This window comes from Mobula birostris, chromosome 9 (assembly GCF_030028105.1).
Source record: "Mobula birostris isolate sMobBir1 chromosome 9, sMobBir1.hap1, whole genome shotgun sequence".
Classification (NCBI taxonomy): domain Eukaryota; kingdom Metazoa; phylum Chordata; class Chondrichthyes; order Myliobatiformes; family Myliobatidae; genus Mobula; species Mobula birostris.
The window spans coordinates 55,471,493-55,499,335 of record NC_092378.1 but is presented as its reverse complement, the minus strand read 5'-3'; the positions used below and the strand labels follow the sequence as shown (position 1 = coordinate 55,499,335).

The window sequence follows — 27,843 nt, the reverse complement described above, 5'->3', positions numbered from 1 at the left end:
TTAGTAGTCAAAGACTGTTTCCCGTATTAGGAGCTCCTAAAACCACAGGTGAGAAGGAGGAGGTAAAATGCGGATCTGATGGGTAATTTTTTTGTTCCAACACAAGAAGTAGTTGGTATCTGGAATGAGCTGCCAGAGGAGGTGGCGGAGGCAGGAATGGTAACAATCTGAACAAGTACTCAAGTGAGCAGGGCAGGGAAGGGTATGGAATGAATGTAGGCAAGTGGGATTGGTACAGGTAGGCATGATGGTCAGCATAGATGTTGTGGGCCAAAGGGGAGGGTTGAGCTTGTGACGGAGCTGGCTAAGTCCACAGCCTACTTTTTACAGTTTGTAACTGTCCATCACCACAGAGTGCAGAAAATTAGGGGAGTTGCCAAAATTCTGAAGTCAAGGACATGTATTCTGTGAGCTCCAGCTTTAGCCCCACTCAGCATGAGAGGGGGGAAGAGGTGAGACCTGGAAACAGGGTCTCTGAGCCAGAGGAGGAGAAACAAGGGCAGCAGCAACTCACCAAAGTCGCCGGTAACAGAAGGAAGATTTGGATCGCTGCTAAGAGGAGGACAAGGCAACTTTGGGTTTCCTCCAAATTGTATACCCTCCTGACCTTCAGAAATTCTGTCACTGCTCAGTCAATCTCTGTGAACTCAGGAACTACAGAGGGGGGATTTCCTCCATCACAGGCCCATGGTAGGCCAAGAAGGAGGCTGCTCCTCAGCTTCTCAAGGGAGAATAGGGTGGACAATAAAGTCTACCAGGGGCATCCATAATTGGGGCTTTTTCCAGGCAATCCAATGAGATGCGTCTGACATAGGCCTGTTGCAGAGGCAGGCAAATTTCAGTTGGTCCAGGTTCTGGCTTAGACAGGAATTAATTCTAGCCATGACTAACCGCTTAAAGCACTTCATCACAGCAGAGTGCAGATGACAACAGAGCTAACAGCCGCATGTCTGTCACTAGTGGCAAACAACCACTAACCAGCAGTGTGCGGTACGACAATATATCAAAACCGTACCATATGGGGCACATATACCACACAACGTACCCTAGAAAGCAACATACAAACCATCAAGTTTACACAGATTAACTCAAACCAGTAATGATACTGTACGTGTAAAACTTTGTAACTGAGCCAATTTATACGGAGACAAGAGTGCATAACTGCAAGCGAACATTTACTCATTTCCTTAGTCTTAGAAATGTTTAGAAATGTGCAGGTTTCTTCACCTGAAAAGGCAAGGAACCTTTGTAGAGGTGGAGGCTGAGCCACTGAGTATCTTCAAGGACGAGATCAATTTATCTCTAAGTGTTACAATGCATTTTCCCCAATGGAGAGTTCAAAGTGCAGGAAAGTGGTGCTGAGGTCACAGATCAACCATGATCTTGTCAAGTCGCAGTGCAGGAGTGAGGGAGCTGAATGTATCTCATGACCCCCCCCCCCAACTCGAGAGACAGAGAACAGTACAGCACAGGAACGAGCCCTTCTGCCCACGATATTGTGCTGCATCTCTAATAAAGTACGGGGGTCCCCTGATTCGAGCCATCACGACGGCCAACACAGTGTGAGTGTGAGAAACACTTGTTGCTGTTGCGATATTCATGCTCTCCGCTGTTGCTGGGGTGAAGCAAAGAGCCAATGAGAAACTAACGACATTGTTAACGAGCCAGTGTTGGCTGGTACTCTGTGTGGTACATAACGTTTATAGATGTATGCCTACATCCAGTGCCTTGCCGGGTCCCATTGAAGATCTCTGTCCTCTCCAGCAATGTGCTTTAACACGTGTGGAGCCTGGCCTGAACATTGGGCTGCCTGTTCCTTCAGCCTTCCTGCTGGAGATGGTGTGTGGCTTCCATTCAAGAGGAGCATTTTTATTGGGGAAATTTAGCATCAGTCTAACAGGAGGGAGGGGTGGAGGGCAGCTTCTGTAGTGATTTCCCATGAGTGTGGAATGAGACAGGTGCAGCTGGCTTCTGCGATCGGTGTACTGAGGAGTGTGGGTCACCCGGAGTTGCTCGGACTTCATGAACCAGGCAGGCGTCTCCCAGTGCAAGTGACTGTCTCCTCATGGCTGTGCTAGATTACCTCACCGGTGGCCTCCCACTCTCCATTCTCCACACACCTGAGCTCTTACAGAGTCCATCTCCACCCCTGTGCATCCCATTCTTACTAAGTGCCCATATGCTTGTGAGCCTCATGGACCCTCTTCAATCAGCACCTGGATTTCAGCAGGTTTATACAAACCCCCAGGCTCCATCACCATCACCAGTTCATCCCAAGTTTTGGTCCCTTCAGACCTGGCAACTGTGCTCTGAGCCCCCTCAGTCCCCGGTACACTCTAACTCGCTCGAGAGGTTGGAAAGATTAGCTTTATTTCTCTCATGCGCATTAAAACATTGTTTTGCGTTAACAATCAAGACAATCCATGAATTGTGTTGGGTTAACCCGCAAGTGTCAACATGCTTCTGCCAACAATGTAGCGAACCCACAGCTTATACCCTAACCATACATCTTTGGAATTGCCCCCCTCCCCCAGGGGATGCGCACACAGTCACAGGGAGAATATACTAACTCCTTACAGACGGCTGCAGGGGATTGAAAACCCATCAGTGATCGCTGATGCTGTAAAGTGATTGCACTAACCACTAGCCTATCAAGCCCCCCTCTCTCCCTGATCACATGGCCCTACTTCCACTTCTTCCTTCTTCAAAATTCTCCTTTAATTAGGCTCTTGGTCATCAGTTTTCTGTCTCTGTGTCCTGGTGTGTTCGGTAACACTGCTCGGATGCATTGGGTGCATTCCTATATCACTAGGCCGTGGCCACTGCAGGCAGACACTGACCGGGAACATCACTCCAACTGACTCCTGTCCCTCTGACAGGGCTGGGAAGTGTTGGGAAATGAAGTATAAGTTCCCGTTCCTCTGCTGGGACGTGCCAGTGCATGGAGTCAGTGTGGATGTGGGTGGTCTACACAGCCACTGAAGCCTGAGGCCTAAAGGGAACGCAGGGCCACTAGGCAAAGCGACAATCACACGGCAGCTTCCTCAGTAACTCTCTGGAGGAATGCCCTTTCATTTCAAGAGTTTTAATAAACTGAATTAGTAATCTGCAGTGCAGTTTGCCATCACATAAGACCACAAAACATAGGAGCATTATTAATCCATTTGGCCCATCGATTCGTCTCCACCATTTGATTGTTACTGATTTATTTTCCCTCTCAACCCCATTCCCCTGCCTTCTCCCCATACCCATAACCTTTGACACCCTTGCTAAATAAGTACCTATTAACCTCTGCTTTAAATATACCCAATGATTTGGCTTCCACAGCCTTCTGTGGCAATAAATTCCACAGATTCACCCACCCTCTGGCTAAAGAAATTCCTCCTCATCTCTGTTCTAAAAGATATTCCTTCTATCCTGAGGCTGTGCCCTCTAGTCCTGGACTCTGCCACTACTGGAAACACTCTCTGTATGTCCACTCTATCTCAGCCTTTCAGTATTCTGTAGGTCCATATACTTATCCAAACTTCTCTTAAAATCTTGCAATTAAACCCACATCTACCACTTCCACTGTCAGCTCGTTCCACACTCTCACCACCCTCTGAGTGAAGAAGATCCCCCTCAGATTTCCCTTAAATATTTCACCTTTCACCCTACGCCCATAACTCTAACTCTTAACTCTAGTTTTAGTCTCATTCAACCTAAAAAAAAGTCTGCTTGCATTTACCCTATGCAAAGTTCTCTTCATTTTATCTACCTCTATATGATCTCCCCAATTCTCCTGCACTCCAGAGAAGAACGTCCCAACCTATTCAATCTTTCACACTTGTGGTTACAGCTACGAGTGCAGTTGATACAGTCACGAGTGCAGAGCAGGTAGACCAATAAAACGCAAGACAAAGTCAACTGGAAGATCAAGAGTTCATTTTATTGTACAAGAGGTCCTTCCAAGAGTCTGATAGCAGTGGGATAGAAGCTGACCTTGCACCTGGTGGTTCTTGTTTTCCAAACTTTTGTCCTTCTGCCGGATGGGCGGGGACAGAAGAGAGAATGAACAGGGTGAGATGGTTCTTGGATTATGCCACTGCTTTATTGAAGTAGCAGGAAATGTAGGAGGAGTCAGTGGGGGGGCGGGCGGCGGAGAGGCTGGTTTGCGTAATGAACTGGACAGGGATGCGGACTTGGGCAGGGCAGTTGCTGTACTGACACGGATGTGTGAATGCTCAGAAGACTGCTCGAGAGCTTGTACCAAGATGCAAACAGTGTTACCATCGCGAGGTGTCCCCAGGACTGGAGGTGACAAAAAAATAACAGAAGCTGTAGTTCCAAGCCAAGGGGCTGGTCAGTTAAAACAGAGGTGCATGAAAGTCTCTTTCACGAAAGGTGGTGACACTCTGTGCCTGTGATGCTGCTGTAAGTAAGATCTTCATTACTGCTCGTGCAGGGATGTACTTGGCCCAATGACAATAGACTTGACTTTGACTTTCAATCTCTAGATTTCTCTATCCCACGAGGCTGGATCAATACAAATACTTCATGTGGAGGGAGGTAGATATTTTGAAACGTTGAGGTCTTGGGGAACCAGCCAAGGAGCTGAGGCCCGCGTAGACCAGCCGGGATGCTGTAGAATGGTGGGGTGGGTTTGAGAGCCCTGGTGACCCACTCCTGCTCCTCAGTGTTCAGGTGAGCACAGAGCAGAGCACAGCTTGAGTTCACCTGAAACAAACAGGTGCCGTTACCCAAGCACTCCAGAGGAAAGCTGTAGTGTCACCTTTAACAGGCACTTGACTGTTGGGCTCCTGTCCATCTTCTACCATTTAGCTTTTTTGCCACGTATTCAGTCTGGGACCGAGTGGATTCATGGACATCTCGAACCCCAGTAACCACTCACCTCTGTTCCGCCCCTCCACCCACCCTTTTCTTTGCTTTCCCTCATTCTGGTGGTTTTCTCACCCCTTCCCTTCTCTCCTCCCCCTCCTCATGACCTGCCCATCACCTCCCTCTGGTTCCCCACCTCCTTCCCTTTATCCCATGACTCACTGTCCTCTTCCAGTAGATCCCATCTTCTTCAAACCTTTTTACCTCTGACGCTATCACCTCCCAGCTCCTCACGACTTCCCCCTCCTCACCCACCCACCTTCCCTCTCACATGCTGGCCTGCACTCTTTCCCACCACCTTCGTCTCCTGATTCTGGCTTCCTTTCCAGCCCTGATGAACAGCCTCAGCAAAAACACCGACTGCTTATTCCCCTCCACGGACGCCGCCTGACTTGCTGGGTTCCTCCAGCATCTTGTGTGTGTTGCTCAACATTACCAGCATTGGCAGGAGACCTTGTGTCTCCAACAATTGGCCTCCTTAAATAAAATTGGGCACTGCGCGGCAGCGTAGCAATTAGTGCGACGGTCTACAGTGCCAGTAATCACCCACTGGGGTTCAATTTCTGCCTCTGTCTGTATGTTTTCCCCATAACGTTGTGAGGTTCCACTGCTGGTCCAGTTCCCTGCCACATTCCAGGGATACAGGGTGAGGGTTAGCGGGTTGTGGGCACGCAGAGTTGTCACTGGAAGCGTGCTGACACCTGCCGCTGCCCCCAGCACAATCCTCGGACTGTGCTGACCATCGTTGCAAACAACACGTTTCACACATTCCACCGTACGTCTCGATTTTGGGTCTACATGTGACAAGTACCGCTAATCTTGCAAAAAGAATGACCTGAACAGAATCAGAATCAAGTTGATTATTACCAGCAGGTGATGTGAAACTTGTTAATTTAGCAGCAGCAATTCAATGGAATACATAATCTAGCAGAGAGAAAAAAAATAAATAAAATTTTAAAAGTAATAAATAAACAAATAAATCAACTGCACATATTGAATAGATTTTAACAACATGCAAAAACAGAAATACTGTATATTAAAAAAAAGTGAGGTAATGTCCAAAGCTTCAAAGTCCATTTAGGAATCGAATGGCAGAGGGGAAGAAGCTGTTCCTGAATCACTGAGTGTGTGTCTTCAGGCTTCTGTACCTCCTACCTGATGGTAACAGTGTGAAAAGGGCATGCCCTGGGTGCTGGAGGTCCTTAATAATGGACACTGCCTTTCTGAGACACCGCTCCCTAAAGATGTCCTGTGTACTTTGTAGGCTAGTGCCCAAGACGGAGCTGACTAGATTTACAACCCTCTGCAGCTTCTTTCGGTCCTGTGCAGTAGCCCCTCCATACCAGACAGTGATGCAGTCTGTCAGAATGCTCTCCACGGTACAACTGTAGATGTTTTTGAGTTTATTTGTTGACATTGAGTTTGGGATTCACAGTAAAAAGAATGTTGGGTTAATAGAATTTATGCGGCTATTTTGTTTAAAATAGCTGCATCGTTAGGAGTATCTCATTAAGAGAAGTTAACCTTTTCTTTATTGTCTTAAGCCTTGCCTTTCCCACTAATCAGATTCTAATTTATTCAAAAAGGGTTTGAAACAATTCAGACAGCCCATGCCTTGCATGTCTCCTCAAAAAGAAAAATGTCTGGATGTGTGTACTGAGCCAATGGCCTGGGCAAGTGAATAAATTCCTCATTAATTATATGACCTTTAATTCTGGGTGTCTACACAAAAAGAAACTATGCTGCTTCATTGAAAGCAAGACCTTTCCGCATTTTCCTGCCCCATGGATATTGCACTAATAAATTATCTTTGATAATGACTTCCCTTGGGAAGGAAACTCAGCAGCTAGTCGTAGGAAGAGGAAATGGGAAATAGGTGTTCACAGATAAATAGTCGATGTCTTTGAGGAAACAGCTTGCTGGCCTTTGCGTGGTCCACAAAACGAGGCCCCAAAGTCGCAACAAGGCCTTTCTCGGGGCAGGATGGGACACACCTTGAGGTCCCAAGGGAATGAAAATGGCAGCCAGTGCAATCGTTTTCGCCCTAGTGGGAGCTGTCACCAGCTCTGGCCAGGAGCCAAACAAGTCAAAATGATTTATATCTACAAGCTGTCTCTTTGAAAGTGCACTCGAAGACAGCTCGCTTCTTTCATTCATGGTCTAGCGCTATTCAATCTCCCCACCCTCTCACGAACCCTCACACCAAACACACATCCCTGGTCAGAGTATCTGTTATGGCCTCAAACCAATGTTTGTTTTAACAAAAGTAGTTATTATGCTTTCTACTTTTCTGTCCGTGTCCTGACAGAAGTTGACCTTACTAAGGACTATAAAATCATAAGGGACTTAGATAAGGCAAATAGTCATCTTGTTTTCCCCGGGGCAAGAGAGTCCAAAACTAGCGGACATAGGTTTGTTATTCCATATCCATCGTTTAACCTCTAATTTTATTTTAATATATAATTCTTACTCTTTATAATTGCTGATCGTTGTTTTTTGTTGCCGTGGCCAATACATCACAGCAAATTGCTAATCTATGTAAATATGTATGGTGAATAAAGTTGATGCTCGATCCCTGAAAAGGGACACATCTAAAGGGATGAGGTCTTTTTCCCCGCAGTGGGCAGGCAAATGGAATGAGCTCCAAGAGAGTATGGTAGAGCTGGGCACCGTTATGACATGTAAAGGACACCAGGACAGGTACACAGATGGGAAAAGTTTAGTGGATGGGCCAAATGTAGGACAGACACACAGAAGGGAAAGGTTTAGCAGATGGGCCAAACATAGGCAGATTGAATTTGGTATGAACGAGCTGTGCTGAATGACTCTGTTACAACATCTTGCATCTGATTAGGGGCAGCACAGTAACACAAGGCTGCTACAGCACCGGTAACCCAGGTTCATTTCCCGAGCTAGCTGTAAGGAGTTTGTACGTTCTCCCTGTTTCCTCCGGGTGCTCTGGTTTCCTCCCACATTCCAAAGACAGACAGACTGGTTAGTGTGTTAACTGGTCACATGGGTGTAACTGGGCAGTGTGGCCTCATCGGACCGGAAGGGTTGTATCATGCAATAAAAATAAATAAAGTGACAGTGATCGTTGTGTTAAACTTAGAAAGGTTTATTGTAGCAAATATCAAAGAGTTTTATCATGGGTCATGGATTGGTACTAAAGCCCCAAGCTCTCTCCTGGCCGTGGTTCAAGTTCCACTGCTGCTAACTGGAGATAAACTAAATCTGGCATTCGTGTAGGGTTCCTGTACCACTGGAGCTGAGATAAAAGTGGGCAGAGAGAAGCTCCCCGTTAGTACCCTTGGCTAAAGTTACTCCTTCAGCCCAGAGCCTTACAACAGTGTGCCTGCTCAACTTTGTGCTGCAGCTGGTGGGAGAAAGCTGCTTGCTAGTTGCCCAAAGTACACCAGTGACTACACTTGCAAAGTACTTAATTCACAGTAACACACTTGGGATATCCTGCACTTCTGAAAGATAATATAAGCGCACAATACCTTTTTGCTCATTGATAACAGTAAGGGAATAAAGTGTGTTTTGCCATGCTCATTAACAACACGCACACACACATACAGAACACACACAGACCCACACAACAGAAACAAACATGTACAAGCATGTGCGCATACAAAGACATACGCACACAGATTCAAACATGTACAAACACACATACAAGTATGCACACAAACTCAAGTCTGACTGTCAACTTCCATGTACAGCAATGCACGTCCTTCAATCAATCTTCGAATTTTATTTTAGTTAACAAATCAGAGAAGTGATCTGATTCTCTACGTCAACTGCGTCATCATCTCTGCTCTGGCAGTTTTTTGTTAACTTACAATTAATTTTGTGTATCTCTATTGTCTCCTTGAGTGCAAGGATTGCCCGTCCCCTGTGGTATTGCAGTGAATTCCTTTAACTCTGCAGTGATGTTCTCATCTTCTCAGTATTATAGAAGTCAGAGGTTGGCAAAGAAATGCCTCTGCTGCTGATAATCTTCACTGACCCTGGTTTTTAAGACCAGGCTCTGGTCAGCTAAATACAACACTTGTAGTCCTCCTCCCCCGCCCCCTCACCACACCTCCTTATAGTGGTTTCTGACCCCTTCTTTTCCAGTCCTGCTGAAGGGTCTCAGGCCAAGATGTTGGCTATCTATTTCGCTCCATAGATGCAGACTGACTTGCTGAGTTCCTCCAGCAATTTGTGTGCATTGCTGAAGATTTCCAGCATCTGCAGAATCTCTTGTGTCTGTGCTTTGGTGAACTGGGGAGAGGCCCCTCAGAATTCTCCTACCACTTCAAGATTGACATCTGTTGGGTGATGTTTATTCTGGGCTTCCACATTAACACGCACATTCTTAACAATCTCAACAAGTTAATGGCTCATTACAGCTTCCTACCACAACATAAGCAAATGCTATATCAGTAATTACGTTCCGTAGATACATATTACCACCCTTGGTCAACAGTAGGTCACTGCTTCAAGCTCCAGTACAGAGATCTGCTCACCTAATCTAAGCTGTCGTGCGTAAGCAGCTCAGAATCAGAACCGGTTTATTGTCACATTATGTTGCGGATTTTGTGTTTTTTTTGTGGCAGCAAGGCATAAAAAATTACTATTAAGTTACAATAAGAAATCAAATAAACACCTAGTGTAAAAGAGGTAGTGTTCATGGGTTCATGGACCATTCAGAAATCTGATAGCAGAAGGAAAGAAGCTGTTCTTAAATAGTTGTATGTGGGTCTCCAGACTCCTTTACCTCGTACCCAATTGTAGTATGAAAATACGGCATGTCCCGGATGGTAAGGGTCCTTAATGATGGATACCTCCTTCCTGAGGTACGGTCGCACTGGTGGGGAGGCTTGTGCCTGTGCCGGAGCTGGACGAGTCTACAACTCTCTGTAACCTCTTTCCATCCTGTACGTTGCAGCCTCCATACCCAATAGTGATGCAACCAGTCAGAATGCTCTCCATGGTAGAGCTGTAGAAATTTGCTAGAGCCCTTGGCGACCTATCAAATCTCCTCAAAATCCTAATGAAGCATATTCACTGGCGCATCATCAGTATGTTGGGCCCAGGATAGATTCTCTGAGATGTTGACGCCCAGGATCTTGCGGCTGCTCACCCTTTCCACTGCCCACCCCTCAGTGAGGATTTCCCCTCCCCGAATTCCACAATAAGTACCTTGGTCTTGCTGACGTTGAGTGTGAGGTTACTGTTGCGACATGCCTCAAGGTGTCAGATGCTTCCTGCTTGGCTTATCTCAGTGATATCACGTACCACCGTGAAGCCAGGTTCACTGAGAACCGAAGCACCGTCCACCACTTTGCAGGATGCGTGCCTGCAAAGGCCTTCTGGTCAAGATGGCACCTGGGTCGAAATCTTCCAGATAGCAAATGAAAATTTCACCCTAAATGTGTTTCTGGGACTGGTAGAGCCTGCAAGTTATAGTTTGGAGACTGTCTGAGTGATCCAGTGTTTTGCTGTCTCCGAGAAGATTCTGGGAAGCGAGCACCTACTCAGATGGCCTTGATGTGAAGGATCTTCGAGACAGGGCGCAAGCCACTATTTGACTCCATTTTGCCATTGATAGCGTCCTTTAATCGCTGATTAAAGCATCAAGGAAGATTGAGACATCGAGGCGAATGCAGAGGTGAAAATTTCAGCGCCAACTGCCTGCCTTTTGACCGCTGCCGGAGAAGGAGTCTGTGAGAGGCCTATCACTGTGTGGCTCGCTGTGGCAGGTGGGTAGGCCTCTCTGCCTCGTGTGGTGTCCCGCTCTTTTGATGAATGTTGGTGATATCATAGGGTGGTATCTTGGTTCTGCATTTATGAATTGGACTACTGCAGTTTTAGACTGTGGACTTTTTCAGACTTATGGTTTTTATATTCTGTGTTTTTTTTAATCACTTCTCCTTTTCCGTTTTGTTGTGCGAGGGGAGGGTGTTTAGGAGTTGTTGTTCTGTTCGTGCTCAGTTTTTTGTGTGGGGGAGGGGTAGTTTTTTGGTGGTGGATGTTCTTGTTCAGTTTTGTACAGTGAGAGGGTTTTTTGGGGGGGTTGATGATTGAGATGACATTCTTTTTTGTACTGGTGGGAGTGTCGGTTTGAAGTTTCTCTCTGAATGACTTTCATGGTCTTTCTTTGTTTTGTTGCTATTTGGAAAAGACAAATTTCAAAGTTATATATGGACACATGTTTTGATAATAAATCATTAGACTTATAAATTCATGTCTGTACATTACAACGGAGTCATAGCGCAAAGATTTTTACGCCCTCATGTTGTGGGACGGATGCAAGATTTAAATAAATTCAAATTCAAATGAACCTTTGGAAAGAAGTGCAGTGGCCTTTGTCGAGGTTCCCAACCAAAGTTCAAATGTAAGTTTATTACAGATGGATGACCAAGGGCTTTGCATCTATGGACTGCTTCTAGGATCACACACAGGGACAATTCTCCACTGCTACCAGAGGACTATCAACCTAGTGAACACTGTTTGGCACGAGGAAATCCACAGATGCTGGAAATTCAAGCAACAGGCACAAAATGCTGGTGGAACGCAGCAGGCCAGGCAGCATCCATAGGAAGAAGTACAGTCGACGTTTCGAGCCAAGAGTCCTGACAAAGGGTCTGGGCCCGAAACATCGACTGTACTTCTTCCTATAGATGCTGCCTGGAACACTGCCTGGTCTGTCTGAGGCTTACTGTTCCTCCAGGGTGAGATGAATCTTCCAAGAACCAGGACCAGGGGCAGCGAGATGCTGAAGCTGTGTACAGTGATTGCGAAGGTTCCTCAGGGAGCGAGAACTTCTCCAGCCATTGTGTTCTCCCGCTTTCCCCTTTCTGAAGTCCACAATCAGCTCTTTGGCTTGCTGACCTTGAGTAAAATATTTTTGTGACAGCACTCAACCGGCCAATCCACCTCACTCCTGTACACTGACTATAAGTGAAGCAACTCCAGCAACAGCTGGCATCTGTATAGCATCACTAGTATAAAAGGTGGTCTTTCAACTGACTGAACAAAAATGGATTCAGCCAAAGGAGACAAATGGACAATCAGGTAAGGCTGGGTTGGAGAGGAAAATTATAAAGAGGAAAGAAATGTGGAGAATCAAGGGGATTTCAGAGTTTTGTGTTTTATACAGCCAACCTCTGATTAATCCTGTCCACTAGATTACAACACTCTGCTGTCCCTGACTTGGTATCGGTGGGCTGTGAATTCAACGTAACCTCCCAGTAACTGCACGTGTCCCTTGTCCCGGGTGTGATCGCAAACTGATCGAGCTCAGTGTGTGTGGGCTGCGGTTTCCCTCGGGCCGAATCCGAGATGGGATTGGAATCCAGATGTCTGCAACTGAACAACTCCGGCCACTGTGTCTCACAGCCAGCTCTCGCTCTGGATATTTCTGACCTGCAAGCCAAGCATTCCTGATCCTTGGTGAATTGTAGAGGTTCTCGTGAATAAAAGTGCTTGTGTAGAGCTGATGTAATTTTCATGTCGGCATTTATTTCAAAGAGAATTATTATGGTCGTGTACATTTATAATACCCCATTGTGCCTGTGTTTACATGCTGGAATTTATATTTTCATTTACACGACAGGAATTTCAAGCCACAATGTTTCTTTGAACTGGTACCAAGAAGTGGGAGTTCTTTTGCCCCATATTAAATCCATCACAAAGCATCTCTGCATTTTTATTGTAAACCTGCAAGACGGTTATGTCTCCAGATGAACACAAATGGGGCTTATTATTTGCACATAACCTGCAGATTTCACTTCATTGGTACTTTTGTCATGTCTGCTCAGCTCATCCACCCAGTATAAGTGCTTGTTTGGTAACAGATGATTATAGTTTTGTTTTTCTTGTATATATGCAATTTACATTCTTGCATAGGAAACCAAATTTGTGAAGTAGAGTTACCTTAATGATGGGTTTGACTTTCAGATTCCAATTTCTGGGATGAATTTCAACTTCCTTCTTCCGCAAGTATTCTCAAGGATCGGTTGCTTTGGGGGTTGGTTGCTCTTATTCAAGTGTCAGTGAGGCAGTTGCGAACATCACAATTCACACCCACAACTCATTGTAGCAGAGAGAATCCTCAATTTTACCTTCACACAGACACGTGCCTGCTCCTCCACATTCTTTCCAAAAGCGATCACGCCATTTGGATCAAAGTGAGGAGGTTTAGCCACAAGCTCTCATCCAGACCCAGGGGCACGGGGTCAAGTACGCTCCGTGTGGCCCTGCATCTGTGTTACCCTTAGTGTTGTATTTCTCATCAGACCACTAGAGGATCTAACACCTTTCACCTTATTGAATGCTCGTCGTACAGATGTAGCTATCGATGTGACTGTGCTAGCACCATAAAATACTGAATCCTTGTCAATGGGGTAGAGCTGACATTACTGGTCAGACAGTCCAGGTGGAGGGCGCTGTTGTGATGGACAATGAATGGTCATCCCCACGTCTCAAGGTGTATCTGAAGCCAGAGGCTGGCACTGGGAATATAACTTACAGCATTGTAAAAGTCACAGAACACAGCACGGTACAAGCCGATAATGTTGTGGCAACTTTTTAATAATATTATTCTCAAATCAATCTAACCCTTCCCTCCTACATAACCCCCAATTTTTCTATCATCCATGTACCTATCTAAGAATTTCTGAAATGCCTCTAATGTATCTGACTCTGCGACCACCACACCAAGCAGGACGTTCCATGCATTTACCACTCTCTGTGTGGAAAAAAATACTTACCTCTGACTCCCCCCGCCCTATATTTTCCTCAAATCACCTTAAAATTATGGTCCCTTGCATTAACCATTTCCACCCTGGGAAAAAGTCTCGGGCTGTCCACTCGATCTCTGCATTTTTATTATCTTGTATATCTTTATCAAGTCATTTCTTGTTCTTCTTCACTCCATAGAGAAAAGTGGTAGCTCACTGAATCTATCCACATAAGACATGTTCTCTGATCCAGGCAACATCCTGGATATTTCTGTAAAAAAATCATTCACTGCTTCATTTGGCCATAGAGATAATTATTATGTATCTTTTTATTATGATGGAGTTTAAAGGGATTACGGGAGGCAATGCATGCTGCTTTGCTATCTTGGTTTGCCACTTCTGTTGGATTCTGTGTAATTTTGTCATGCTAAAGTATGATTCATTAAACACCAACGGATGCTCCACAGACTGGTAAAATTCCATTTGGATGACTCCATTCCACCAACCTGCAAATTAGGAACAGTGGAAGGCCACTCAGCCCTTCTACCCTGCTTGCCCCATTCGGTAAGATCACCTCTGCATTAGTTATTGGATCCATCTGCTCTACACTGGCATCTGTAGTGCAGTCCAAATCAATAAGTGGGAAACAGATATCTTCCTCATTAAGCCTGGAGTCAGGCAGGGTTGCCCATTCTGTTCTCTATTGTTTGTGTGCAGTATACAACCCTTTGCCAAAGCCATCAAGAAGGAACCAGGTGAGAACCTCCCTCTGCAAGGACAATGTCACCATCTTCTGCTCAGATCCAAGCTCAGTTCGCAGACTGATCAGCATCTGCGACCAATTTAAGTTGGCATCAGGGGCCAGAGTTAGCCACACGAGGACTGAAGCCACGATCTTCAGTTAATTGGCCCAACTGATTCTGTATCCCCTTCGCCATCTGGTCCAATTATGTGAAGGTACTGGGGATCTGGTTCGAAGGGGCTGAGCCATGCAACAAGAATTGGCTGGAGCAGATTGGGAAGGTAAAACAGAAACTGGGACCGTGGGGGAGGCGCTCACTACTGATAACTGTGAAGAATCTGGCCATCAAGTGTGAGGTTCTCTCAGGACTGAAGTACTTGGTGTAGGCATGGCCCAAATTTCACTTCTCCAGCTTGGGAATCACCCGAGCTGTCTTCAGATTATGGAATGGGTCAGAAGGGTCATGATGCACGAGTCCCTGGACAACAGCAGCAAAAACATACCCAGTGTTCCCCTTACCCTGATGACCACCATCATGCGTGGCTGCATCAGGCTGTGTGGGGAACCTAACTTCATGGGTACCGAGCACTGTACCAACGCATGCAGAGGTTCTCTCTGTTCCTGGGGTTTGCGAGGGATGGGTCTAGCCCCATTGCCACACTACATGGAAGATTTCTTCTAGACCAACACCTTTGACCACAAGTCCATCAGGCAGCAGTCAGCACCGAACATCCTGCAGACACTGCAGGAGAAGGACTTGATGGATACAGTGGGGTGTTTTCCTGAGCAGACTGTCCAGACAATCTGGCAGAATGCCTCATTGACAGACCTCACCAACAGGAACCAAGGCCTTGCCTGGCTGGCGGTGAGAGGGGCCCTCCCAGACACGGTGAAAGTGATGCCCAGAGCATCACTTCCACCGTGTGCTGCCTGCAGGATAACTAATGGGGACAAGAACGTTGCTCACCTCCTTGCAGACTGTGGGTTTGGGAAGAGGGTGTGGAGAAAGACGCAAGAGCCCATCCCAAGCAGCTGCGTGACAGAGGGCTCTCTGATCTACCGATCCCCAGGGATACACGAGGAGACAAACATCAGGTGCTGCTAGCAGATCGTTCCCCTCGGGGAAGGATGCCCTTTGATCTGCCCGAAACTTGTTAGTCTCCCAGTACCCTGAGGTGCCCAGACAGGAGTGCTGCTGATTGGTAAACTCCAGGCTGCAGGCGTACGTGCGAAGGAACACTCTGACGGTAGGTGCTGCCACCACAAGGGCTCGTCAGGGAAGGACCACAGTACAGGGCTCTTCCGCCACTGGAAAGGGAGAAGCCAAGTTGGGTGAGGAAGCCCCTCGATCATTGTGGTAGTGTACCACCACAAGGGCCACATGAATGACAACAGTCCTATTTGTTTTAAGGAATATGATAAAGCATGATGTAACACATTGACTATGAATATAAGAATGAAAGGCATTGCACAGTTTATTCTTGTAAATGTTTTTTAGTATGAATGAAGTTTACTTTGATATAAAAAAAAGCTGCTGGTATTTTGGGCTTGCTTGATTGGAATCGGTTTATTATCGTCCCATGTGCTGAGATACAGTGAAAAGCTTTCAACTCAAACCATTACACAGCGCTGTGAGGTAGAAGTTACAGAATGCAGAATCAAGTGTAACAGCTGCAGAGAACGGGCAGTACAGACAGACAATAAAGTGCAAGATAGTAATGAGGTAGAGTGTGAGGTCAAGAGTCCATCTTATCCTACTAGGGAGCTATTCAATTGTCTTATATCAGTGGGGTAGAAGCTGTCCTTTGAGCCCAGAGTTCTGTGCTTTCAGGATTCTGTATCCTCTCCCCTATGGAAGAGGGGAGAAGAGAGAATGTCTGAGGTTGGTGAGTCTTTGATTATGCTGACTGATTTACTGAGGCAGCAAAAAATGTAGACAAGGTCCGTGGAGAGGAGTCTGGATCTCGTGATGTGCTGTGCTGCATCCACCTCTACAGTTTCTTGCGGTCACATGTAAAGTTGTTGCCACACCAAGCCGTTAGGCATTCAGCGAGGCTGCTTTCTACAGTGTTTGTCAATAAAAATTGGTCAGGGTCGAAGGGGACTTGGCAAATTTCTTTGGACTTTTGAGGAAGTAGAGGCATTAAAATTTAAGTAAAGTTATTATCAAAGAACGTATATGTCAACATATGCAACCCTGAGATTAATTTTCTTGCTGGCATCCACAGTAAATCCAAAGAAACACAACAGAATCAATGAAAAAGCACACTCAAGGTGGACAAACAACCAATGTGCAAAAGTTAATAAACTGTACAAATACAAAAAGAAAAAATAATAATAAATAAATAAGCAATAAATATCAAGAACATGAGATGATGAGTCCTTGAAAGTGGGTCTGTAGGTAGTGGGATTAGTTCAGTGTTGGGGTGAACAAAGTTAAGTGATTCAAGAGCCTGATGGTTGGGGAAGTAACTGTTCCTGAACCTGGTGGTGCGTGTCCTGAGGCTCCTGTACCTCCTTCCCAACAACAGCAGCAAGGAGGGAGAGCATGGCCTGGGTGGTTGGGGTCCTTGATGATGGATGCTGTTTTCCTACAATGGTGAGTCTTGCAGATGTACTCAATGGTGGGAAGGGCTTTACCCTTGTTGGACTGGGCAGTATCCACTACTTTTTACAGGATTTTCCATTCAGGGGCATTGGTGTTTCCATCCCAAGCCGTGATGCAACCAGTCAGTTAACTCTCCACTGCACATCTTGGCTGTGATGTTTATGTGGATGGGCGAGGACAGGCAATTGGTGCTTTTTACTCCTAGGAACTTGAAACTCTCATCCTCTCAACCTCAGCACCATTAATGTAGACAGGAGCATATGCACCACCCGCTTCCTGAAGTCAATGGCCAGCTTTTTAGTTTTGCTCACATTGAAGGATGTTGTTGCCATGATACCATTACCAAGATCTCTATCTCCTTCCTGTACTCCAACTCCTCTGCAAATCTAGTATTATCTGCCAACTTATAGGTGGAGTTAAAACAGAATCTGGCCACAGTCACGAGAGTACAAGGAGTAGAATAGGGGTCTGAGGACACAACCTTGTGATGCACCGGTGTTTAGAATGATTGTGGGGGAGGTGTTACTACCTGTCCTCACTGTTGGTTAGGAAGTCAAGGATCTGAAGTTCAAAGTTCAGAGTAAATTTATTTTCAAATTACATATACTACCTTAAGATTTATTTTCTTGCAGATATTTACAGGAAAATAAAGAAATACAATAGAATGTATGAAAAACTATAACAAAGTCTGACAAACAACCAGTGTGCAAAAGAAGACAAATTGTACAAGTAATAAAAAAGTGAATAAATAATACTGAGAACATGAGTTGTAAAGTCCTTGAAAGTGAGTTCATAGCTTGTGAAAGTCAGTTCAGAGTTGAGGTAAGTGAAGTAAGTTATCCACACTGTTTCAGGAGCCTGATGGTCATAGTGTAATAACTGACCCACCAGTTCAGGAACAGTACTACCCCTCAACCATCAAGCTCTTGAACCAGAAATTACTTTCCTCATCTTCACTCACTCCATCACAGAACTGGTCCCACAACCTATGGGCTCACTTTCAAGGACTCTTCACCTCATGATCTTGATACTTATTGTTTATTTGTTCATTATTTTCTTTCTTTTTGTATTTGCGCAGTTGCTTGCCTTTTGCACATTGGTGTGTTACTGAGTTGTTGGGTGCAGTCTTTCATTGACTCTGTTTCGTTTCTTTGTACTTACTGTGAATGCCTGCAAGAAAATGAACCTCAGGGTGGTATCTGCTGACATGTACTTCGATAACAAATTTACATTGAAATTTGAAGCTGCAGTGTGGGGTTCAGTTGCAAAGGGAGGTATTATCCTCATGGCAGGGGTTTTAACCAGTTTCTCTACAGTTGGCCGCTTGGATTTGATGGTGTTCATGTTGGGAGGGAGCATTTCAGGTGCATCTCATGGTATAAATGGGAATGGATGGGGCAAGCCATGGAATGGAAAGATGATGAGCGGTAGGTTAAGATGTTGCTGTTGTTAGTAACTAAAAGCATTGTGATGGTGTTCCCACTAGTTTTAAACGGTCCTGTAATGTAAATGAGGCATAAACTACAACTGGTATCGATGGAGTAAGTGGGTCTCAGTCACACAGCTCTCAGCACTGGACAAACCTTTAGTGAGAAGCTTTCCATCTGGACTGTATACCCAAGGTAATTGCTTGTGTGAAAAACATAGAAGTGGCTAAAGGCAACAAGCAGTGAACTATTTATCTTTCCTTTCCTTTGTTCCTACTTGTCCTTATCTCTGTGGTTTACATTCTAGGTAGAGTGGCCCCTTTGCCACACTGCTGGGCTTTTTGTTTGAAGTTAAACCACAAGATGAATGAGCAGATTTGGGCCATTTGGCCCATCGAGTCTGCTCTGCCACTGCATTTTGGCTGATTTATTATCCCTGTCAATCCCATTCTCCTGCCTTCTCCCTGTAGCATGTGCTACCCCTCTAAGCAAAAGCCTATCAGCCCCTGCTTTAAATATACTCAATGTCCTTGTATTCTGAGATTGTGCCCTCTGGTCCTAGACACCCCCAATATAAGAGTCATCCCCTTCATGTCCCCTCTAGGGGTCCACAGGTAGGGGTCATGGCATAAAAAAATTTGGGATCACCTGATCTAGGCCTTTCAATATTTGATATATTTCAATGAGATCCACCCCCCTTGCCCCATTCTTCTAAATTCCATTGAGTACAGGTCCAGAGCCATCAAACGCTCCTCATATGTTAACCTTTTTATTTCCATTAACTGACAGAAACTTTCACTGGCACAGAGTCAGAGTGGAAACATGAAGGCAGAGATCTTCTGCATTAGCATTGTTCAATGGGGAGCCTAAGACTGGAACCTTTGGGTCCTTACACCGTTGTCGTTCCTCGGAGAGTAGCTTCCGAAAGGAGTCTGTCTCTCTGCAGTAGGCCACGGTCGTACAAAGGATTCTGCTCTCCTGACTCAGCCCACCCAACTGGAAGCAGAGGACCGGGTGTGGATCCGAACCTCCACGTCTGCTCCACCATCAATCACACCATGAGGGATGCCAGCATCCATCCCCTCATGTGCTTACTTGACAGAAATCTCTTACCCTTTATCAAATGTTCCACTCGTCCTGATGTCCACGGAGTTTTGGGAAGAAGTATGCAGACTTCCACTGTGTTGTGTGCCCAAAGATCCTTCCTGGTTTTGTCCCTGAATAGCTAGACTCTAATTTTAAGATTATGTCCTGTTATTCTGGATTGGTGAAAGAAACTTGCACTCTCTCTATCTGCCCTGTTGACCCCTTTTATCTTCCACAAACACATTTCAGTACTTCATAATCTTCTTAATGTGAATGAGTGCAAGTCATAAACACAAGAGATTCTGCAGATGCTGGAAATCTTGAGCAACAAACACAGATGGTTATACAACTGGGGGGGGGGGAGACAGGCAGTATCTATGGATGTTTTAGGCTGAGATCCTTCATCAGGATTGGAAATGAAGGGGGCAGAAGCCAGAATAACAAGGTGGGAAGGTGTAGGGGGAGCAGTGCAAAATTACAGGTGATGGATAGGACCAGATGAGGGGGAAGGTGGGTGGGGGGGGGGGGTGATAGGTGGAAAGGTAATGGGCTGAAGAAATGTGACGGGAGAGGAGAGTGGACAATGAAAGAAAGGGAAGAAGGAGGGAACTAGAGGAAGGAGATGGGCAGGTGGGAAGAGAAGGAATGAGATGGGAGCCACTAAAGGGAATAGAAAAGAAAGGGAGTGATTACTGTAATTTGGAGAATTTGAGGTTGGAGGCTACCCAGACAGAATTTGAGGTGTTTCTCCCCCAACATGAGTGCAAACCATTTTTATAGATCTGCCCTCACTCATGAAACCTCAAAATCCCAAGAGTTACTGATGTGAACCAAAACTATTCTCATAATAGTTTTAGATACAGCATAGAGACAGACCGTTCAGCCAATTGAGTGGACAACCCATTTTACACTAATCCTACATTAATCCCGTATTTAATTCTCCCTAAACACTCCCAACACCTCGCTCCAGATCCTACACACCAGCGGCCAGTTAACCTGGCAACCCACACGTCTCCCGTACGTGGGAGAAACCCCATGCAAATTTCACACAGATGGCACCCGAGGTTCAGATCGAACCCTGGTCACTGACGCTCTGAGCCAGCCGCCCTATCCGCTGTGTCACTCTCACCTCCTCTGGACCCGGAGTCTGCAAACGTTAGTCTGTGTGAAGTTGCTGTTTTGCGTTGAAGTGCCCCCTGTGGACCGATGCCAACTAATGGGCTGACAAACGGGTTGGAACTGTCCTCAGCGCGAATTGTCAGTGAGCACACAATGACAGTCCCATTATTGCTGTACTCGTAAATGTTGGAAGTCCATTGTAACCAGAGCTGATCCCCCGATTTGCCTGGGTGTTCTGCTCTGGCCGTTTTAAAGCGAGCAGTCTGATTCTCCTTGGCCACTGGTTTGTAGCAGCGGCTGTGGCATTCAGTGGCGGGGAGCGTGGAGCTCCCGCAGGTACACCATGCCCCTCGGTACTTCAACTAACTTGTACAGAAGCTTTCCTGTTCTGAGCTCCAGGCAATCAAATAGGTCAAGTCATAAAGTAGGTACTGCAGGCTGAAACCACTGCCTCATTACAGAAAAGAATCATGACGATTTGCACCTTAAAGTCCTAATGAAAGGTTTGGTTGCCAATATATTGTACCACCAAATTGGCATCAAGGTAATATTACAGCTATTAACACCTCTGATTAACTACACAGTACACCTCTAACTCCCAACAACTGTTTTTAACATAATGATATGACATTAACTATCTCCACTTCAGGAGGTGATAAAGGAGGGCAGAAGAAAGAGGAAATGAGGTGTAAGGATTCATATGTTAATGACCACTTCAGCGTCTGTGGAGACACGTTCAATTATTCCGGCACAATGGTACAGACATGCTGACAGCATTGTTAATTGTGAAGTAGGGCGTTGTGGATGGATCTTCACTCTGTGTGTGTGTGAGAGAGAATGTGTCTGAATCTGTGTACCTGCGTAAACATGTGTGTGTGTTTCTAAATATGTTTTCGTGTGTGTAGATATCTGTGACACTGTATGCGTGTTTCTGATTTTGTGTGCGTGTGAACCTATCTGTTTTTCTCTTACAGTTTGTGTGTCTGTGACACTATTTGTGTGTGCCCATCCGTAATTCCGTGTTTTTATTTCAGTTTGTGTTCGTGACTGTGTCCCTTACTGTATGTATGTGTGTGTAACTGCACTTCTAAGACTGTGTGTCTGTCTGTGATTCTGTCTGATTGTGTCTCACAGTGAGTGTCCGTGACTGTGTCCCTCAGCGTGTGCGCGCGTTTGTAACTGCGCTGCTAAGACTGTGTGTTTATCTCTGTGATTTTGCGTCTCACAAGGTGTCCGTGTGGGTGTGTGTTTGTAACTGCGCTTCTAAGACTATGTGTGTATGTCTGTGATTTTGTGTCTCACAAGGTGTCCGTGACTGTGTCCCTTAGTGTGTGCGTGCGTTTGTAACTGCGCTGCTAAGACTATGTGTGTATGTCTGTGACTTTGTGTCTCACAAGGTGTCCGTGTGGGTGTGTGTTTGTAACTGCGCTTTAAGTGTGTGTGTGTGTGTGTGTGTGTGTGTGTGTGTGTAGTAAGGCAGTCAGTAGTCAGTAAGAGGAGGAAGTTTACTTTACTTTCTGGAGCCTTTGTCTGACGAGCATCCCCCTCAGACCTCAGCAACCACTGTCCCAGAGCAGATAAGGGAAACATTGTTCAGGAGATGAGGTAAGACGCACCAGAACAACCCCCTTTAACAGGTTCGAGAATGTGGCTTCTCCCGAGGTATGTACGCTGCTGTTTTATAGTTCTGTGACCACCGCCAGTGTGGTACTGCAGGTCCGCGCGAGAAGTTTATTTAAATATGATCACAGGGCTGAAGGCGCTGCAGAATTCCCAGCCATTACGGCCATTAACGGCGGTAAACTGATATCACTTGGATATGTGAGTGCGAGATAGAAATCGCCAGTAAAGGTAAAAGGGAAAAGCTCATTTCCCAGAAGAACGGCTTTGGTGAAAGCTCGGCAGGGGCAGCGAGGAAGAGCGATCTTGTGGAATCGATGTGACGGGAGGACCCGGAGCGGGAAGGTGTGTGTGTGTGTACGCGTTGCGTTTCGGGACTCTCTCTCTCTCTCTCTCTCTGGGACAGCTGCCTGTGCTGGAGCCCGAGGAAACTGGGAATGCCATCGGGAATGCGGGGCTGCCTCCCACGCTCGACATCCCTCTGTGAGGGTCTGGTCGGGGGAGGGGGGAGGGAGACGGTTCCATAGCCCGCCTCAGCCACAAAGAGGCGATGTCCAGCTAGGGTAAGTGAACCGCTGGGCTTTCGACGGCGGGTGCCGGGAGCGAGGCAGCGGGCGCCCCTCTCTCCGTGAACTACCGCCCACCCCAGCGCTGGGGCTACGGGAGATCGGGGAGGGGTTTGCGCGGGTGACTCGGGGTGAGTGGCTGGTGTCGCTCCTCGCCTTCCTTTCCAGTGCCCAGAAGCGGCGTTGCGGTGCCTCCACCACACCGAGCTCTCTTAATATCTTCCGGCTATGTGGCGATTGGTACGGGGAAGTGAGACTAAAGTGTGTGTGGACTTGGTACTACCCGGGGGGGGGGTCAACACTGGGGGTGTGGAACTGGCAAAGAGTGTGTGGCAGTCAGCACTGGGGTCGTAGGGGTTACACTGGAGGTTTGCGCTGTGTGTTACCACTGGAGACCGGCACTGGAATGTGAGGGTTGACACTGGGTGTGTGAGGGTCAGCACTGGGGGGGGGGGGGTGGTGTGGGGTTGTCATAGGCCCCTGGCTCTGAGACGAACTCTTGAGGAAGGGTCCGAACCTGGAGCCCATCTCTGCCCGTTTACTAGGAAAGGGTTAACCATCCAGATGGCGGGGAGCGTGTGCTCACGTTGTTGGTTAAAAGCCCTGCTCGCTGGGACCAGAGTGCGTGAGATGATCACCGTAATGGGAGTCCACTCAGGGAGCGAGCACTGCCCGTGAAACCAAACTCGTTTAATAGTCGTGGGGGGATTGTGTTGTTATTGTGAAGCCCAACTTGAATGATTCACTCCCACAGTCCAACATTAACCCTTTCTCCAGCACTCCACGTTAGAACATAGAAAAATAAGGCACAGTATGGACCCTTTGGCCCACGATCATTTAACCTACTTCGCCATCAATCTAACCCTTCCCTCCTACACAGCGCGTAGCCCTCTATTTTTCTTTCATCCGTGTGCTATCTAAGAATCTTTTAAATGTTCCTAATGTCTCTTCCTCAACTATCAATCCTAATCGCGCATTTCAGGTACCCCCCCACCCTCTGTGTGAAAAGTAACCTACCTCCGACATCTCCCCTAATCTTTTGTCTACTCACCTTAAAAGGATGTCCTCTGGTATTGGCCATTGTCACCTTGGGGAAAAGGCCTTGGCTGTCCTCTCTTTCTATGCCTCTCATAATCTCTGTCAAGTTGCCTCTCATCCTCCTTTGCTGCAGAGGGAAAAGCCCTATCTCACTCAGCCTTTTCACATCAGAGGTGCTCTCTAATCCAGGCAGCATTGTGGTAAATCTTCTCTTCTCACGGACTTCCATAACGGGGACCAGAACTGAACACAATACTGCAGAGGTGGCCTAACCAGGGTTTTGTGCAACATCACCTCATGGCTTTGAACTCAAAACCCCAACTAATTAAGGTCAACACACCATACGCCTTCTTAACCCCCTAACAAATCGCACGGCAACTTTGAGAGGTCTTGGACACGTAGACCCTCCTCCACACTGCAAGGAGTCCAGTCATTAACCCTTTACTCTGCCTTCAGGGTTCGACCTTCCAAAGTGAATTCCTTTACACTTTTCCAGATTGAACTCCATCTGCCACTTCTCAGCTCCGCTCTGCAATCTATGTCCTGTTGTAACCTACAACAACCTTCTGCACTATGTTCGCCACTTAGCTTCTATTACCAGTGATACAGGGTCCTCGTTTTCCTGCCAAGGCCACCAGCATTAGTAAAGACTCTCCCAACCATCATCGGGTTCTCAACCCTCTCCCTCCCCCTCCCCATACCATCTCCCTGATTCTCTGACAGGGCTTCACTGGGGAGACGTGGTGAACCCTGCTACTCCGGTGTGGGTCACCTCACAGTTGTGTCGGCAATCACTGTTCGGGGGGGGGGGGTCCACCTGTTGCTATCTGCTACTATGTAAGATCACCGTGGGTGATACAATTCCATCTTCTATCCATCATCAGGTGAGACAAGCCTGAGTCTGTACTGATGATAAACTCACCCCCAGCTTGCCCTTCAGAAATAGTTCTTAAAAGAAACCGCGAACTTGCCCATCTGTTAGTTCAGAAATGCACTTGAAAGTTAAAAAGATAGGGAGCTCTTGGAAGAGACAGGTCTGTATAGCTTTATATGTTAAACATACACATCTAAGGCAAGTTAATTAATCTCTCACTGGATCTTTTAAAATCTAGTCACTTAACAAGATGCAATTAGATATCACTGCAGAAAAGTTGCACTCAATGTCTACCTGTTGATGTCACTCTATAAATGTAGAAGTTTTTCCAAAGTGGTGCTGGACTTTTTCCCCATACTGCCTGATCAGTGCTGCAGAGTATAGGCTACATGTTGATAGGGTGAGTTTTTATTTCATTTCAAAATGGCCAATGACTTATAGAGCTTTCTGCTATAAGGTGGGAACACTGCCAAGGGTTTCCTCGCACTAGCGCTGAAGCCTGAGTTTGTTGAATATAGCACCATCCGCTTGGCTTCACAAATACCTATCAAGTGTCCCCACTGAAACCTGTCTGAAGCAGAGCTTGTAAAATGCAACAAAGGGGTGCGTTGTTCAGGAGCCAACAGGTGAGAGTGTGTAACCTGAGTGTATTTGTGCATTGGAACAAGGTTTACCACCGACACTGCCTTACAGTCAGGGAAAAGAAAGAGGAAGGCTTTAAAAACTGTACTATCCATTTGGGCCTAGAACTCGATTTAAAACTATCTGATTACAAAAAGGCTTTTTTGGTTGGCAGGACCTGCAACAAACTTATTTCTGTTATAAGTACAGAGCCAATAAAAATACCTGGAATAACTTGGAATGTTGTATTGACTGAGAAAAATCAGAACCTTGAGAGTTTAATTTCCCTGAATCAATCCGATTCATAACGCGGTTTCTCTGTTGACTTTGAATTGAATTGTCACACGTTATCACGCTGGTTTGATTCTGTAGCCTGCATGCTGACATTTCTTAATCACTTGGCAAGCGTGTGCATCAATTAGGCAGCAACCAGCAACATGACCAAACAGTGAATGTCTGGTACAGCTCTGGACAGGGAGAAACAAAAGTAGCCACCAAAATCCATTGTTGGGAAACTGAGAGACTTCAGCTGATCAGCATTCAGTAAAACTCCAAACTTAACATCCCTCCCTATTGGAGGCAAACTATTAGTGTTGTTTTTCTCTGGAAACGGGGTTGCTTCCCAAGATTTTCTGATTACCTATCCATGAATCAGGAACAATTTATTTGAAGTGAATTCATTCTGTATAACAACTCATGAGTCCAGCTGAAGTCACAGAGAGATAGGGCACACAGTCAAGCCCTCCACCCCACCGACTCCACGCTGACCCATTTACAAATCCTAAATAGAACACAAAATGCAGTACAGGCCCTTCGGCCCACAATGCTGTGCCAACTTTTTAGCCCACTCTACAATCAATAAAACCCTTCCCTCCAATACAGTCCTCCATTTTTCTATTATCATGTGCTTATCTTAGAGTTTCTTAAATGCCCCTACTGTACCTGCCTGTTCCACCACCTCTGGCAACGTGTTCCACACACTCACCACTCTCTGTGTAAACCACTTACCTCTGATATCCCCCCGCACACCCCCCCCCATCACCTTAAAATGAATCCGTCTTGTATTAGTCATTTCCACTCTGGGAAAAAGTCTCTGGCTATCCACTTTATCTGTGCCTCTTATATCATCTTCTACACCTTTCATCCTCCGCTCTAAAGATAGCTATACATAAATCCCATTTTTAATTCTTGCCACATTCTCTTCTGCCTCCCCCCACACCCCCCGTCCCAGATTCTACCACTCGCCTACACACTGGGTGCAAATTACACCTACTGATTTATTTGTCAGTCTGCATGTCTTTGGAAAACCCACATGGTCACAGGGAAAATGTGCGAACTCCACAAAGACAGCACCAGGGCTCGGGATTGAACCCGGGTCTCTGGAGCTATAAGGTAGTGGTGCTACCTGCTGCATCACTGTGCTACCCGGAACAGCGTTGTTCTATAATCACAAACTTGAGAAATTCTGCAGATGCTGAAAATCCAAGCAACAGAAACAGAATGCTGGAGGAACTCAGCAGCCCAGGCAGCATCTGTGGAAAAGAGTAAACAGTCGACTTTTTGGGCAGATGGAGTTTCTGATGAAGGGTCTCAGCCTGAAACGTCGACTGTTTACTCTTCTCCACGGATGCTGCCTGGCCTGCTAAGCTCCTCCAGCATTTTGTGTCTGTTGCTTGTTTTATAGTCATGTTGCGTCGTACACAGACTGCTGTGCAAGATCAGAAATCCTCACTGGTTGATTCAAAACCAAGTTTACAGAATTTTTTAAGGTGCTCTTCCCGCAATTTTCTTGAATTGCTACATTTCCTCTTCTCCCAAATACTTTATTCCCAAGACTATAGGGCCACAGTATTTCTATACTACTCAGATCTGTCTTGCTTTAAACAATGAGGTGGGTTTAATGTTAGACTGTGTCCATGCATTATGTTTGAGGATCTCCATTAAAGCTCTTGGACAGAATGGGTTCCCCAGCCTGGGAAAGGGCTGGTCTGTGGCATAGGGAGGATTGGAAGCTGGAGGGGGCGAGGGGATAGCATCAGAACCGGGCTAATTGGTGGTAGATTCAGATTCGGATTTACCTATTCATCACATGTACACGCGAACATACAGTGCAATGTGTCACTTGTGTTAACAACCAACATCACCTAACAAAATGTTGGGGGCGGCCCGCAAATGTCATTGCACATAGACTAGGACAACTGTACTTTATGAGGTCATTGTCACCTTCGACCATGAGGCTCGATAATGAGTCAACCTATAACTGAGGAAGTGATGACTCCCTCCTGCTAGACTGCTTGTGGTAACTTATTTTCTATTCTTTCTACTTCTCTTCTAATATTTATATCTGTGCACTTGTAATGCTACTGTGACAGTAATTTCCTTTGGGATCAATAAAGTAGCTACCTATCGATCTATAGCATGCCCACAATGCTCAGCCGAACACCACAGGGTAGAAGCAACAAAACAACAGCCAAACAAACCCTGTTTCTCCCATATCCTCCCCGCCAGTGTGTGCACTGACACACACACACA

At 46.2% G+C, this 27,843-nt stretch overlaps 1 protein-coding gene across 13 annotated transcripts in view; it reads left to right on the top strand.

Annotated features, from left to right (window-relative positions):
- Positions 1-27,843, top strand: part of prickle1b (prickle homolog 1b) — a 183,937-nt gene that overhangs the window by 116,206 nt on the left and 39,888 nt on the right. The window contains exon 1 of one of the 13 annotated variants that reach the window (XM_072268116.1): positions 22,105-22,197. The exons of 9 other annotated variants lie outside the window; for them this stretch is intronic. The gene's annotated coding sequence lies outside the window, so the exon portion shown is untranslated. 3 more of the 13 variants (XM_072268117.1, XM_072268118.1, XM_072268119.1) reach the window with 3 other exon arrangements.